Source organism: Coregonus clupeaformis, unplaced genomic scaffold (genome assembly GCF_020615455.1).
Source record: "Coregonus clupeaformis isolate EN_2021a unplaced genomic scaffold, ASM2061545v1 scaf2548, whole genome shotgun sequence".
Taxonomy (NCBI): domain Eukaryota; kingdom Metazoa; phylum Chordata; class Actinopteri; order Salmoniformes; family Salmonidae; genus Coregonus; species Coregonus clupeaformis.
Window position 1 is genome coordinate 28896 of NW_025536002.1, and position 13980 is coordinate 42875.

The 13980-nt window shown below is 47.9% G+C and overlaps 1 long non-coding RNA gene and 1 pseudogene across 1 annotated transcript; both read right to left on the reverse strand.

The window, feature by feature from the left end:
* Positions 1-123: 123 nt before the first annotated feature.
* LOC121564853 lies at positions 124-5439 on the reverse strand (annotated as a pseudogene).
* Positions 5440-12075: 6636 nt separating this feature from the next.
* Positions 12076-13081, reverse strand: LOC123488891. The gene is made up of 3 exons (XR_006660326.1): positions 13038-13081; positions 12399-12810; positions 12076-12242 (listed from the first exon to the last, which is right to left on the reverse strand). It is a non-coding gene; the product is annotated as an uncharacterized LOC123488891 (long non-coding RNA).
* Between the last annotated feature and the right edge of the window lie 899 nt (positions 13082-13980).

The following is a 13980-nucleotide window of genomic DNA, read 5'->3' on the forward strand; positions in this document are numbered from 1 at the left end:
TGACAAATGCATTAGCCTATAGCTACCACAAGAGGACAGCATGTGTCCACAGTCTCTCTCCAGGTCAGTAAGGAGTGAGACAATAAAAATACATTCATGAACTTCTACATAACAATGAATTGGTAAGTTGTGGAAAATACTGTGTTTATTCTGAAAATAAGCACTATCAAAATATACATGTCTTTGATTTCATTTTGTGGATAAACCAATGGAAATTCGTACATTTAACAGAACCACAAGTGACGCAAGAAAAAATTTAACAGTCAGAGAATATAAAATAGCTCTTACAATTTCAGATGTACCATTGAGTCACCATGACAGCAGGTTTGTTTGATCATTCAATAAAATTAGTACATTTTATACAATGTCATATTTAAATTATACCTATATCACAGTGTAACTTCAACACAGAAACAAAACATGAGCCATCCTCGACTGGGTTTGGTGCCAGCAACAATTTGGGACTTGATAGTACATTTCTCCAATCTTTGACACACATTTGATCTTTGAAAGACTCTGACCAGGTAAAGTCTAAACATTATAGTGCATTCATTGACGCGTAAAAACAGTGCAACAATAATCTAAGGCAGAAAATATAAAGGTCTATTTTCTAAACACATCTCCGAGCAGTAAGAAGCGATTACACAGCAGAAGCAGGCATGACACCCCCAAACAACCGATGACATTGTTGTGAGTTGCAACATTTTGGCTCTGACTGACCTTAGCGTCAGGGCAGGCAAATCAGACAGCTGAGCCAGATTCAGCCGCGAGCAGGACAGAGCTGAGGCATCTAACAGTACTACAAGTACAGCCTCGGATGCCCAGGCTTCGCTCACATTGAAGTGAAAGCCTGAGACAGAGGCTACTACAAGTACAATGTATTTTATTTTGATTTGTGTGATAGCATTGGATGCCCAGTATTTGACTGGCTAAGAGACTAGTAGGAAGACAATGACAATGTCTGGTTTCCAGTTTAGTTAAAGGGAGTAGCGGCAGCAAATTTAAAAGCAGCACTATAATAGCCATTTCCGAAATGCATAACTGTACATGTGCCGGAGGCTTAGTGAGCAATACAACCATAGTTCATTTCTCTTGATAAATATACCAAGGTAAACAGTAGTGCTATAGATGAAATGGCATCCAAACAAGTAGCATGTTCACTAGTAAAACAAAGGCCATTGAAATCCCTAAATTGTTTTTGATGCATAAGGCTACTGTTGGTGATATTCCATCCCTTATAATGACACGGTCAGTACTTCTCTCCCATCGCCACTTGCCTGTGTGTGTGTGTGTCTTCCATGCTTCCTTCATTCAACCCTGCATGTAAGACTAAACCAAGCATCTCTCTCAAACATTACTGATGTCATCCTGTGATGGCCCGTTACACTCGTCCTCAGGCAGTGTGAAGCGGATGGCTCGGCTCGGCTCTTCTCCCAACCCCTCCTGATACGACTCAGCCGGAGAGCCACACACGGCAGGGACAGAGCCAGCCTCCCCAGCAGCACAGCCAGCGGCAGGGCCAGCACCAGCAGGAAGGTGGTAGAAGCGATACTGCTCCGGGTCCAAGCCCCGGTCCCAGCCGTAGGTCAGCGTGTGGAGGGTGGCCATCACCAGGGCGGTGTAGCCAAGTCTGGACTGGAGGGGAGAAAACGTATTTGAATTGAACTGAATCTGGGTGATAGCCGGCTTCAGATGTACTCACTATAAGTTAATTTGGTTTGAAATCCAGTTTTTTTTATTCAATACAATGTCAGGTCGTGAGATCCGATGGTGATGGCCCATTTTATATTGAACGTTTTAAAAAATACACTTCTGAACTTATAAATCCCCCAATACTCCATCCATACCCAATCAAACCCCTTTATGAAAGACTGTAAATGCAAACGAGGTTGGCCTACCCAGATGTACAGAACACCGGGGATCTGGCTGTTGACCTTTGAACCTTCTACATAACCTAATAACTCAACATCTTAGTGAGGTGAAAGGAAGTGGTGACTTGAGTGGTATATTATATGTGCAGTATATTAGCTCACGAGTGTAGTAAAGAGGCCCAAGGGGACAGTATGACCTACAAGCTCAACATTTGTCCTTAATGAGCCCCTGTAGTCAGCGCGTGTGTGTGTCTGTGTGTGTGTTCCCTCTAATTATTAGCACAGTACAGGGCACTACAGAGAGCAGCTGAATTATAATTACCCTTGACAGGCGGGAAGGTTCACTGTCGTGACTCACCCATTTCATCCCCATCCCTAAGTATACTGAACAAAAATATAAACGCAACATGTAAAGTGTTGGTCCCATGTTTCATGAGCTGAAATAAAAAATCCCAGAAATGTTCCACAAGCACAAAAAGCTTATTTTTCTTACATTTTGTGCACAAATTTGTTTACATCCCTGTTAGTGAGCATTTCTCCTTTGCCAAGATAATCCATCCACTTGACAGGTGTGGCATATCAAGAAGCTGATTAAACAGCATGATCATCACACAGGTTCACGTTGTGCTGAGAACAATAAAAGGTCACTTTAAAATGTGCAGTTTTGTCACAACACAATGCCAGAGATGTCTCAAGTTTTGAGGGAGTGTACAATTGGCATGCTGACTGCAGGAATGTCCACCAGAGCTGTTGCCAGAGAATTGAATGTTCATTTCTCTACCATAAGCTGCCTCCAATAAAATTTTACAGAATTTGGCAGTACATCCAACTGGCCTCACAACCGCAGACCACATGTAACCACACCAGCCCAGGACCTCCACATCCGGCTTCTTCACCTGCGGGATCGTCAGAGGGAGGGTGGGGGGGTATGCTGAGGAGTATTTCTGTCCGTAATAAAGCCCTTTTGTGGGGAAAAACTCATTCTGATTGGCTGGGCCTGGCTTCCCATTGGGTGAGCCTATTCCCTCCAGGGCCCACCCATGGCTGCACTGCTGCCCAGTCATGTGAAATCCATAGATTAGGGCCTAATTTATTTATTTAAATTGACTATTTTCCTTATAAGAACTGTAACTCAGTAAAATCGTTGAGATTGTTGCATTTATACTTTTGTTCAGTATACATGTTTATTACTTTTATACTTAATGCATCTCATTTTACCAATAATTATACAAGGCTCTGTTAAGAAAGTCTGGGCAAGTTAACAGTTCCTAATACCAGCCTAACTCACTTAAAGCCATGTCCGTCTGTCGTCCGCACTATGAATCAGCAGGACTGAACTCACTACATTATGTCTGGCTGGCTGCAAGCTTAAGGGACTGCAAGACTGTAATCTTGATGGAGAATAATGCTCAAATGTTTTACTGCGGCTCCGGGCTGTTGGCAGACAGGCCATTCTGACAGGCCAAGCAGAACCCAGGCCTTTTATCACAGGGACTAGCAGCATGTGACTAATCTGGCGCCGACTGGATCAGCTTAACATACATATGAAGGGGAAGTTCTAAAAGCTCCAAAGAAGGACAAATCCCTGGAAAATGGAACCATTATAGTAAAGTTCCCCCTTTATGAATTCCGAGGCATGCGAGAAGAAGAGTTGACACGCATAGCTCAGAGGTTGTCTTTCTACAGTAGGCTACAATGTTAATGGGTTTTGCCAGTCTTCGACTGCTCCATTGACTTACTGCTCATGTACACAGAAAAGGTGTGTGTGTGCAAATGTGCTGACCTGTACGAAGCTGAACTCCCTCCAGTTGAGAGATTTGCCCACGGTGGGCAGTGAGGAGATAGCCAGCAGAGAGAGCAGGCCCAGGGCCAGGATGCCTATAGACAGATACAGCTCCATCCTTCACACCTTCTCCTCTACCCACGAGTCCTCCTGGCCTGCCTTCACCTGCACAGCAAACACACATTGTTGCTTACTGTGAGGTCAGGTGGTTACACTATAATATGCATAATCCATTACAAATGTTTTACCATATTGAAAACGTTATAAATGCTGATGAGTAGAAATGTTTTTAATGCTTATGTTTAGACCCATACATTTATACTTCAATACTAATTCATTTATAGTATGTAGGCTACACTATTCATAAATAGTTTGATGACGCTTTCTCACCTGTTTGAAGGCAGCATTGAGCAGACTGTAGCGTGCAGACCTGCGCATGGGCAAACACAGGCTATAGACGGCATGCAGGGCTGCGCAGAGGAAGGCACAGAGGCCCAACTGCTTCCGAAGCTGCAGCCAGCGATCCAACCAGTTGGGGAAGCGCCTGTACTTGGTGCCCCACGACAGCTGCAGGAAGGCAGCCACGAGGCCCGGCAGGTAGACCAGAGCCAGGGTCACCAAGGCCACCGAGGGGAGAGTCACGTTTACCACCTCCACCGGCATTTTGTAGAATGCGCTCTTCCCCGCCGTGGCGTAAGGGTGGATGACGTCACGTAGGAAGTTGTAGGCGTAGAAGAAGAGGAAAAGGCAGAGGGTGGAGAGACAAGGGAGACGCCACGAAGGGAAGAGGTACAGGGGGGTGTTCTCTATCTCCTGGGCAGAGGAGAGGCGGCCCATGTCAACAGGGATGAAGCCTAGACTGCGGCAGATCTGGAGTACAGCGCTCTTGGCCCTACTGCTGTCACTGCAAATCAGCACCTGGATAGTAAAGAGAAGAGTGTCAGCTAAGGGAAGGGAATCTTCACCAAGGAGAACCCAACTGAAGAGACACTATACTTCACCAATAGCCTACCCTACATCACATCGTTTAGCTACAGTGACATCGTATGACCAACACCTGTGAGAATATGGTTGCAAGATGAGAATGTGTGAAACATCTAACATTACATAAACTGCAGACATTGTCCGGTTTAGAGCAAAAAAATATATAAAAACTGTACGTCCAAATGTCATTCAGAGTAGTAATGTCTGTCTGTATGTCTCTTCTCTGGCACTGTTGTGTGTTCAGAGGACTTAGGCCTTACCTGTCTGCTGCCGTCCCGTGGCCCCGTCTGCAGGCTCCAGGCCGAGATCACATTGAAGCCCTTCACCACACTGCTCTCTGGGAAGATATCGGCCAGCTGCTCCGCGTAGGACTGCTTATCCCTGTTGATCTTAGTACCGTTACTAACATCCACCAGAATCTTCCCCACTAGCGGCTCCCTCAGCCCAGCCAGGGTGGAGTAGTGCTCGGGGAAGAGGGCCACGAACACCAGGTCGGCCTGGGTGGCAGCCTGGTGCTGGGTGGTCACCTCAGCCTCCTCGGGAAAGAGGGAGGCACAGCGCTTGGGGTTGCGGCTGCCCACCACCACCCGGTACCCGGAAGCTACCAGCCCGGTGGCTAAGGAGCGGGAGAAGTCACCTGTGCCCAGGATGCCAACCAAGGGGGTACCTGGATCGGAAATTGAGGTTTTGAGGTGTCTGGGGCTGGGGCTGGCACCACCCCATATTAGAGGCTTCTTCATCTCCTCCTGGGGCATCCTGTCCTGCGCTGAAAAAAACAAAAGGTCACTAACAGTGTCACATGTCTATCAATAGACAATTGTGTCTGTGCAGCATTCAATGTGAATGCATTTGCTGGCCTCCTGAGTGGCGCAGTGGTCTAAGGCACTGCATCGCAGTGCTAGAGGTGTCACTACAGACCTGGGTTCGATCCCAGGCTGTGTCGCAGTTGGCTGCGACCGGGAGACCCATGAGGTGGCGCACAATTGGCTCAGCGTCATCCTGGTTAGGGGAGGGTTTGGTCGGCCGGGATGTCCTTGTCCCGTTGTGCTCTAGCAACTCCTTGCGGCGGGCTGGGCGCATGCACGCTGACATCGGTCGCCAGTTGTACGGTGTTTCCCGCCGACACATTGGTGCGGCTGGCTTCCGGGTTAAGTGAGCAGTGTGTCAAGAAGCAGAGCGGCTTGGCGGGGTCGTGTTTCGGAGGATGTGTGGCAATGGACCTTCGCCTCTCTCTCGAGTCCGTACGGGAGTTGCAGCGATGGGACAAGACTGTAACTACCAATTGGGGAGAATAATGCATTTGCCTACCAGCAGCAGATAACCATTGTCACATTCAGTTTGCTTGTAGTGAGGTGTTAAGTTATTTATCTTCTACAACATGTTTTAAGTTTTTAATGTAAAGATTTGATTTGTAACAGAACAAGGGACTACCGGTCACTCTGTGACCTCTAGGGTCAAAGGTCAACAGAAATCCAGCCAAGTCTAAAAACCTTCCTCCACGTCATCCACTGGCACCATGTCAACCACTGCCCAAATCTTTTCATTATGAGCTGGGCAGTGGGCACTAATGCAGCCCAGGGGACCATGACTCTGTGAGTCCAGTCTTACTGCATCAGATAACGCAGACTGGGCTGGAGAACTGGGTCAGGCTAGAGTTGGAGCCTGGGAGCAGACATTTATAGCCAGCAGTAGCAACGCATGTTCAATGTGTAGACAATGGAACACTTTGGTGCTTCAAAATCGGACACATACACAGAGAGTGGCGCAGATCAATGTCAAATGCTGTGTTTAGCTGGGATTCGATCTTTAATTTTGCTGAAATTTTGCTGATGATATTTCAATGGGCATTGCTCATTTGAATCACATAATTTCAAGAAATGTATTGCATTGTACCAGTTATTATTATTCACCAACTACTTCTCAGATATAGTTCAATGTGTCAAATCGGAGGGCCTGTTGTCTGGACCTATGGCAGTCTCTATGGGGGTGCCACAGGGTTCAATTCTTGGGCCGACTCTTTTCTCCGTGTATATCAATGATGTCGCTCTTGCTGCTGGTGACTCTCAGTTCCACCTCTACGCAGACGACACCATTTTGTATACATCTGGCCCTTCATTGGACACTGTGTTAACAAACCTCTAAATGAGCTTCAATGCCATACAACACTCCTTAGGTAGCCTCCAACTGCTCTTAAACACTAGTAAAACTAAATGCATACTCTTCAATCGAACGCTGCTGGCACCCGCCCACCCGACTAGAATCACTACTCTCGACGGGTCTGACCTAGAGTCTGGTTAGACTGTAAACTCTCCTTCCAGACTCACATTAAGAATCTCCAATCCAAAGTTAAATCTAGAATCGCTTCCTATTTCGCAACAAAGCCTCCTTCACTCATGCTGCCAAACATGCCCTCGTAAAACTGACTATCCTACCGATCCTTGACTTCGGCGATGTAATTTACAAAATAGCCTCCAACACTCTACTCAGCAAATTGGATGTAGTCTATCACAGTGCCATCCATTTTGGCACCAAAGCCCCATATACTACCCCCCACTGTGACCTGTACGCTCTTGTTGGCTGGTCCTCACTACATATTCGTCGCCAAACCCACTGGGTCCAGATCATCTATAAATCACTGCTAGGCAAATCCCCGCCTTATCTTAGCTCATTGGTCACCATAGCAACACCCACCCGTAGTATGCGCTCCAGCAGGTATATCTCACTGGTCATCCCCAAAGCCAACACCTCCTTTGGCCGCCATTCCTTCCAGTTCTCTGCTGCCAATGACTGGAACGAATTGCAAAAATCTCTGAAGCTGGAGACTCTCACTAACTTTAAGCATCAGTTGTCAGAGCACCTTACCGATCACTGCACCTGTACACAGCCCATCTGAAATTAGCCCACCCAACTACCTCATCCCCATATTGTTATTTATTTTGCTAATTTGCACCCCAGTATCTCTATTTGCACATCATCTCTTGCACATATATCATTCCAGTGTTAATACTAATTGTAATTATTTTGCACTATAGCCTATTTATTGCCTTACCTCCATAACTTGCTACATTTGCACACACTGTATATATATTTTCTGTTGTATTTTTGACTTTATGTTTTGTTTTACCCCATATGTAACTCTGTGTTGTTGTTTTTATCGCACTGCTTTGCTTTATCTTGGCCAGTTCGCAGTTGTAAATGAGAACTTGTTCTCAACTGGCTTACCAGGTCAAATAAAGGTGAAATATTTTTTTTTTTAAATATTCTGCATGTTCCTAACTAAGGTTGGATATGCTGGGCTATGTGACGTTTGATTGAGTCCTCTACCTCCATTGGCATCTGAAAACATAGCATCCTCCTGACGAGTTGTGTGATTAGGGACATTGTACCTAATGACTGTATCACAGGGCAGCAGTTCATTGCAATGACCTCCATAGCATGGATAGTGGTGCACCATCCCGTCCTCTTTCCCTTGTTTTGTTATCGCCCAAAGGTGTATTGTACAAATCCCTGGGAAAGGTCACATCAGCAGCCATGTGAGTAATGAGGCAGTAAGCATTTATCCTTTGTTGATGGAAACAAATGTGTTTCTACTGAACTGGATGGAGCACAGATAAGAGTTTGGTTTCACTTGTGCTAAATGAAACAGGTCCAACTTAATATACAATTGATCCTCAGATAAAAGCTCATACATTTTACTTGTATTCTTATGTGAGTGGTTTGGTGTATTTCTTTGATTGATTGAAATGTAATGGATGCTATATATAGAAAACAGAGGGGAGTTTTGAGATCTATTATACACATTGTGGATCATACGAGAACCAGTGTACCGGAGATTCCTTTCCTTTTCAAACACAACAGCTTGCCATGTCTTTGGCCACTCAGAAACTCTACATCGCCTTGAGTTATGCAGTTACTCTGATGTGGGTCAACCATGTCATGTTGTCCTTCTCTTTGAGGAACTGTTTGATCTGGACTTGAAATTACTCTAATGCAAACCTACATACTTTGATGACCACTAATCTCTTTATGTGTACGTTTTCAGTGACCTGTTACTATATCATTTTGGATTTCGAGATTAGCGAGATAATCCAGATAGCTAAAGTGATAACATGTGATTGAATCTGTCTTGGAGATAGCCAGGCCTGTTGCTGATGAAATGATAGCTCAAGTCCACCCACCTCCTAAGGGATATGTCTGGATCTGACATTGTGCCAGCAGCCAGCATCAGCTCACGTCCTCCACGTGTTAGTCTATCAACAATGGGACTCTGATAGTGTTAGGTTGAATCACTCTTTTCGTGTCTGAGATAGAGAAATTATGTTTTCACATGCAATGGTGGGAAAAGCAGGACATCAATTATGTTGTGACACTCTGGCTCCATGGACTTTGATATTTGAGCCAGGGTGTATTTTGTTTTGTTGGGTATTTGGGTGTATTTCGATGTTGGTAGTTCTGTTGTGTGTATTTCTAGGTTTGCCTTTCTGTTGGGTTCATTTCTAGGTTTGGTCTAAGACTCCCAATCGGAGGTAACGAGTGTCAGCTGTCGGCTCGTTATCTCTGATTGGGAGCCATATTTAATCTGTATGTTTTCTTGTTGGGTTTGTGGGTTTTTGTTCCGTTTCAGTCATAGTCACTGTTGGACTTCACTATCGTCTTTTGTTTTGTATTTACGTGCTTTATCATTAAAGTCATCATGTTCACTCAACGCGCTGCGTATTGGTCTGCTCCTTCGTCAGACGATCGTGACAGAAAAACCCACCATAAAAGGACCAAGCGGCGTGTCAAGCGGCAACAGGATCCACCTACACAGGATTTATATCCACCCATAAAGGATTCATGGACATGGGAGGAGATTCTGGATGGTAAGGGGCCTTGGGCACAACCGGGAGAATATCGCCGTCCTCGTGAAGAGCTGGAGGCAGCTAAAGCCGAGAGGCGGCGATATGAGGAGGCAGCACGGAGGCAAGACTGGAAGCCTGTGGGTACTACCCAAGAATTTCTTGGGGGGGGGCTAAGAGGGAGTGTGGCGAAGTCAGGTAGGAGACCTGCGCCTACTCCCTGGACTGACCGTGGAGAGCGAGAGTACGGGCAGACACCGTGTTACGCAGTTGAGCGCATGGTGTCTCCTGTACGCAGGCATAGCCCGGTTCGGTACAGTCCAGCTCCACGTATCGGCCGGGCCAGATTGAGTGTTGAGCCGGATGTCATGAAGCCGGTCCCACGCAGCTGGTCACCAGTGCGTCTCCTCGGGCCGGCGTACATGGCACCAGCCTTGCGCATGGTGTTCCCGGTTCGCCCACATAGGCCGGTGCGGGTTATTACACCTCCCGTACTGGTCGGGCGACGGGGAGCATCAACCCAGGGAAGGTTGGGCAGGCTCAGTGCTCAAGGGAGCCAGTACGCCTGCACGGTCCGGTATTTCCGGTACCACCTCCTCGCTCCAGCCCAGTACCACCAGTACCTACACCACGCACCAGGTTTCCAGTGCGTCTTCAGAGCCCTGTGTCTCCTCCACGCACTGGCTCTATGGTGCGTGTCTCCAGCCCTTTACCACCAGTGCATACACCACGCACCAAGCCTCCTGTGTGTTCCCCGAGTCCTGTGCGTCCTGTTGCTGCTTTCCGCACTAGGCGTTATGTGAGTCCCCAGGGTCCAGCATGCCCTGTTCCGGCTCCCCGCACTAGGCGTTATGTGAGTCCCCAGGGTCCAGCATGCCCTGTTCCGGCTCTCCGCACTAGGGCGTTATGTGAGTCCCCAGGGTCCAGCATGCCCTGTTCCGGCTCCCCGCACTAGGCGTTATGTGAGTCCCCAGGGTCCAGCATGCCCTGTTCCGGCTCTCCGCACTAGGCGTTATGTGAGTCCCCAGGGTCCAGCATGCCCTGTTCCGGCTCTCCGCACTAGGCGTTATGTGCGTTCCCAGGGTCCAGCAAGCCCTGTTGCTTCTCTCCGCACTAGCCCTGAGATGCGTGTCCTCAGCCCGGTACCTCCTGTTCCGGCACCACGCACCAGGCCTACGATGCGCCTCAGACGGCCAGAGTCTGCCGTCTGCCCAACGGGGCCTGAACTGTCCGTCTGCCCAACGCCGTCTGAACTGCCCGTCTGCCCAACGCCGTCTGAACTGTCCGTCTGCCAAGCGCCGCAGGAACTGCCCGTCTGTACTGAGCCTGCAAAGCCGCCCGTCTGCCATGAGCCTTCAGAGCCGTCCGCCAGACCGGAGCCGCTAGAGCTCTCCGCCAGACAGGAGCAGCCAGAGCCTTCCGCCAGACAGGATCAGCCAGAGCCTTCCGCCAGACAGGATCAGCCAGAGCCTTCCGCCAGACAGGATCAGCCAGAGCCTTCCGCCAGACAGGATCAGCCAGAGCCTTCCGCCAGACAGGATCAGCCAGAGCCTTCCGCCAGACAGGATCAGCCAGAGCCTTCCGCCAGACAGGATCAGCCAGAGCCTTCCGCCAGACAGGATCAGCCAGAGCCTTCTGCCAGACAGGATCAGCCAGAGCCTTCCGCCAGCCAGGATCCGCCAGAGCCGTCCAGCCAGGATCCGCCAGAGCCGTCCAGCCAGGATCCGCCAGAGCCAGCCAGCCAGGATCCGCCATTCAGTCCGGTGCTGCCCCTCAGGCCGGTGCTGCCCCTTAGTCAGGTACTGTCCCTTAGTCCGGTGCTGCCCCTTAGTCCGGTGCTGCCCCTTAGTCCGGTGCCGCCCCTTAATCCAGTGGGGGGTTAGTTGGGGGTGGTCATGTGGAGGGGGCTACGGAGGCGGATAGTGACTAAGGTGGGGTGGGGACCACGACCTGGGCCAGAGCCGCCACCATGGACAGACGCCCACCCAGACCCTCCCCTAGACTGTATGCTGGTGCGCCCGGAGTGCGCACCTTTAGGGGGTACTGTGACACTCTGGCTCCATGGACTTTGATATTTGAGCCAGGGTGTATTTTGTTTTGTTGGGTATTTGGGTGTATTTCGATGTTGGTAGTTCTGTTGTGTGTATTTCTAGGTTTGCCTTTCTGTTGGGTTCATTTCTAGGTTTGGTCTAAGACTCCCAATCGGAGGTAACGAGTGTCAGCTGTCGGCTCGTTATCTCTGATTGGGAGCCATATTTAATCTGTATGTTTTCTTGTTGGGTTTGTGGGTTTTTGTTCCGTTTCAGTCATAGTCACTGTTGGACTTCACTATCGTCTTTTGTTTTGTATTTACGTGCTTTATCATTAAAGTCATCATGTTCACTCAACGCGCTGCGTATTGGTCTGCTCCTTCGTCAGACGATCGTGACATATGTGGGCAATGTAATCTTGATATGGGATGTCCATCACGTTATTTGTGTGGGTTTATTCCTCTTAGAAAAACCTACCAATATCACAGAAATACAAACATTTAAACTGGCTACGGATTCACACATAATTTTGGTATCTTTGGTATCCAATGGACTGATAGTGTGTGGGAGTGCTGGTTTAACATCTACTGTAGTTACAATGAATAAATAACAGGCATAAGCAAACTTTGTCTCATTGGATTTTATAAGAAGTATTATAAGCACAAGATGCTTGAGTTTATTTATTTTTTCTAAATATGCTATGCTCCACTGCATCCTTTTTTTCTGGCAAAATAGCCTATGTGAGAAAGAGAAAATTAGTGACATCCCTTACCACAAACATAGTTTACTGTTGAAAAGGTGCACTTATATCAACCTCAGAATTACATTGACTAAAATAGATTAATTTGGATTGTTGTGGCAAAAAGGTGAGCTGGATAAAATCATGTAGTACCTAAAAAAAGCCTTAAAATGTCCAGGGGAAGAGTCAACAAACGTAGAAGTCCCAGGGGTGGACATGTGATCCCAACAGAGTCCGATTCACCATCATCTGAACACAATTCAGGAGAGTCTTAATCAATTGTTAACTAAATGTAAACCCTGTGCTAGAGAAAAAAAAACATTAATTGAAGTCTGAACCCTGTTAGGATATAGAGTAGTCAATGGTGGACATTATTTTGCTCACCAGCCCAATCAGGCTTGTTACAAGAGTAGAGAGGATATTTACTATCCAAAAGGTCACTTACCTTCCGGCACACACATCGGTGAGAGAGGTCTGAGAATGTGAGCCAGGGCAGTGTCTGATATTCCAGGCCCAGCTTTGGTAGTTGTACCTGGATAACCTGAATATTTGCTAATTGGAGCACCTGTTACGAATGGAAATCAGTGTTATATAAGGTATATGACTAGCTGAAAATTCTCTCTCTCTCTTTCTCTCTCTCTCTCTCTCTCTCTCTCTCTCTCTCTCTCTCTCTCTCTCTCTCTCTCTCTCTCTCTCTCTCTCTCTCTCTCTCTCTCTCTCTCTCTCTCTCTCTCTCTCTCTCTCTCTCTCTCTCTCCGTTGTGTGAAATGTGAGCTAGCTAAGCATAATCACCTGCTTTCACTGAATATGGGTTAACTCCATTTTGGGCTCTTTGGGAAACCCTGTGGTGGAGATGAATCTAAGAAATCCTTGGCCCTTTGGAAACCCTGTGGTGGAGGTGAATGGAAGACATTCTGGGCCCTTTGGCAACCCTGTGGTGGAGGTGAATCGAACCAATTCTGGGCCCTTTGGCAACCCTGTGGTGGAGGGAAATAATCCGATAGGCAGGGAGGAGGTGGAGTAGTTTTGGTCTGTGGAACTGAAGTTTCCATGTCTTTTTGTCTTTTTTTATGTTGCTTCAGCAGACCCTTCAGCTCAAACATGACATGCTTCATAATTGGAGAGATGGGCAGCTCAGCCACGATGGGCTTCACTGGTGGAGAGATGGGAAGCTCAAACATGACGGGCTTCACTAGTGGAGAGATGGGCAGCTCAGCTACGATGGGCTTCACTGGTGGAGAGATGGGAAGCTCAACCATGATGGGCTTCACTGGTGGAGAGATGGGAAGCTCAACCATGATTGGCTTCACTGGTGGAGAGATGGGAAGCTCAACCACGATGGGCTTCACTGGTGGAGAGATGGGAAGCTCAACCATGATTGGCTTCACTGGTGGAGAGATGGGCAGCTCAACCACAATGGGCTTCACTGGTGGAGAGATGGAAAGCTCAACCATGATGGGCTTCACTGGTGGAGAGATGGGAAGCTCAGCCACGATGGGCTTCACTGGTGGAGAGATGGGCAGCTCAACCACAATGGGCTTCACTGGTGGAGAGATGGGAAGCTCAACCATGATGGGCTTCACTGGTGGAGAGATGGGCAGCTCAGCCACGATGGGCTTCACTGGTGGAGAGATGGGCAGCTCAACCACAATGGGCTTCACTGGTGGAGAGATGGGAAGCTCAACCATGATGGGCTTCACTGGTGGAGAGATGGGCAGCTCAGCCACGATGGGCT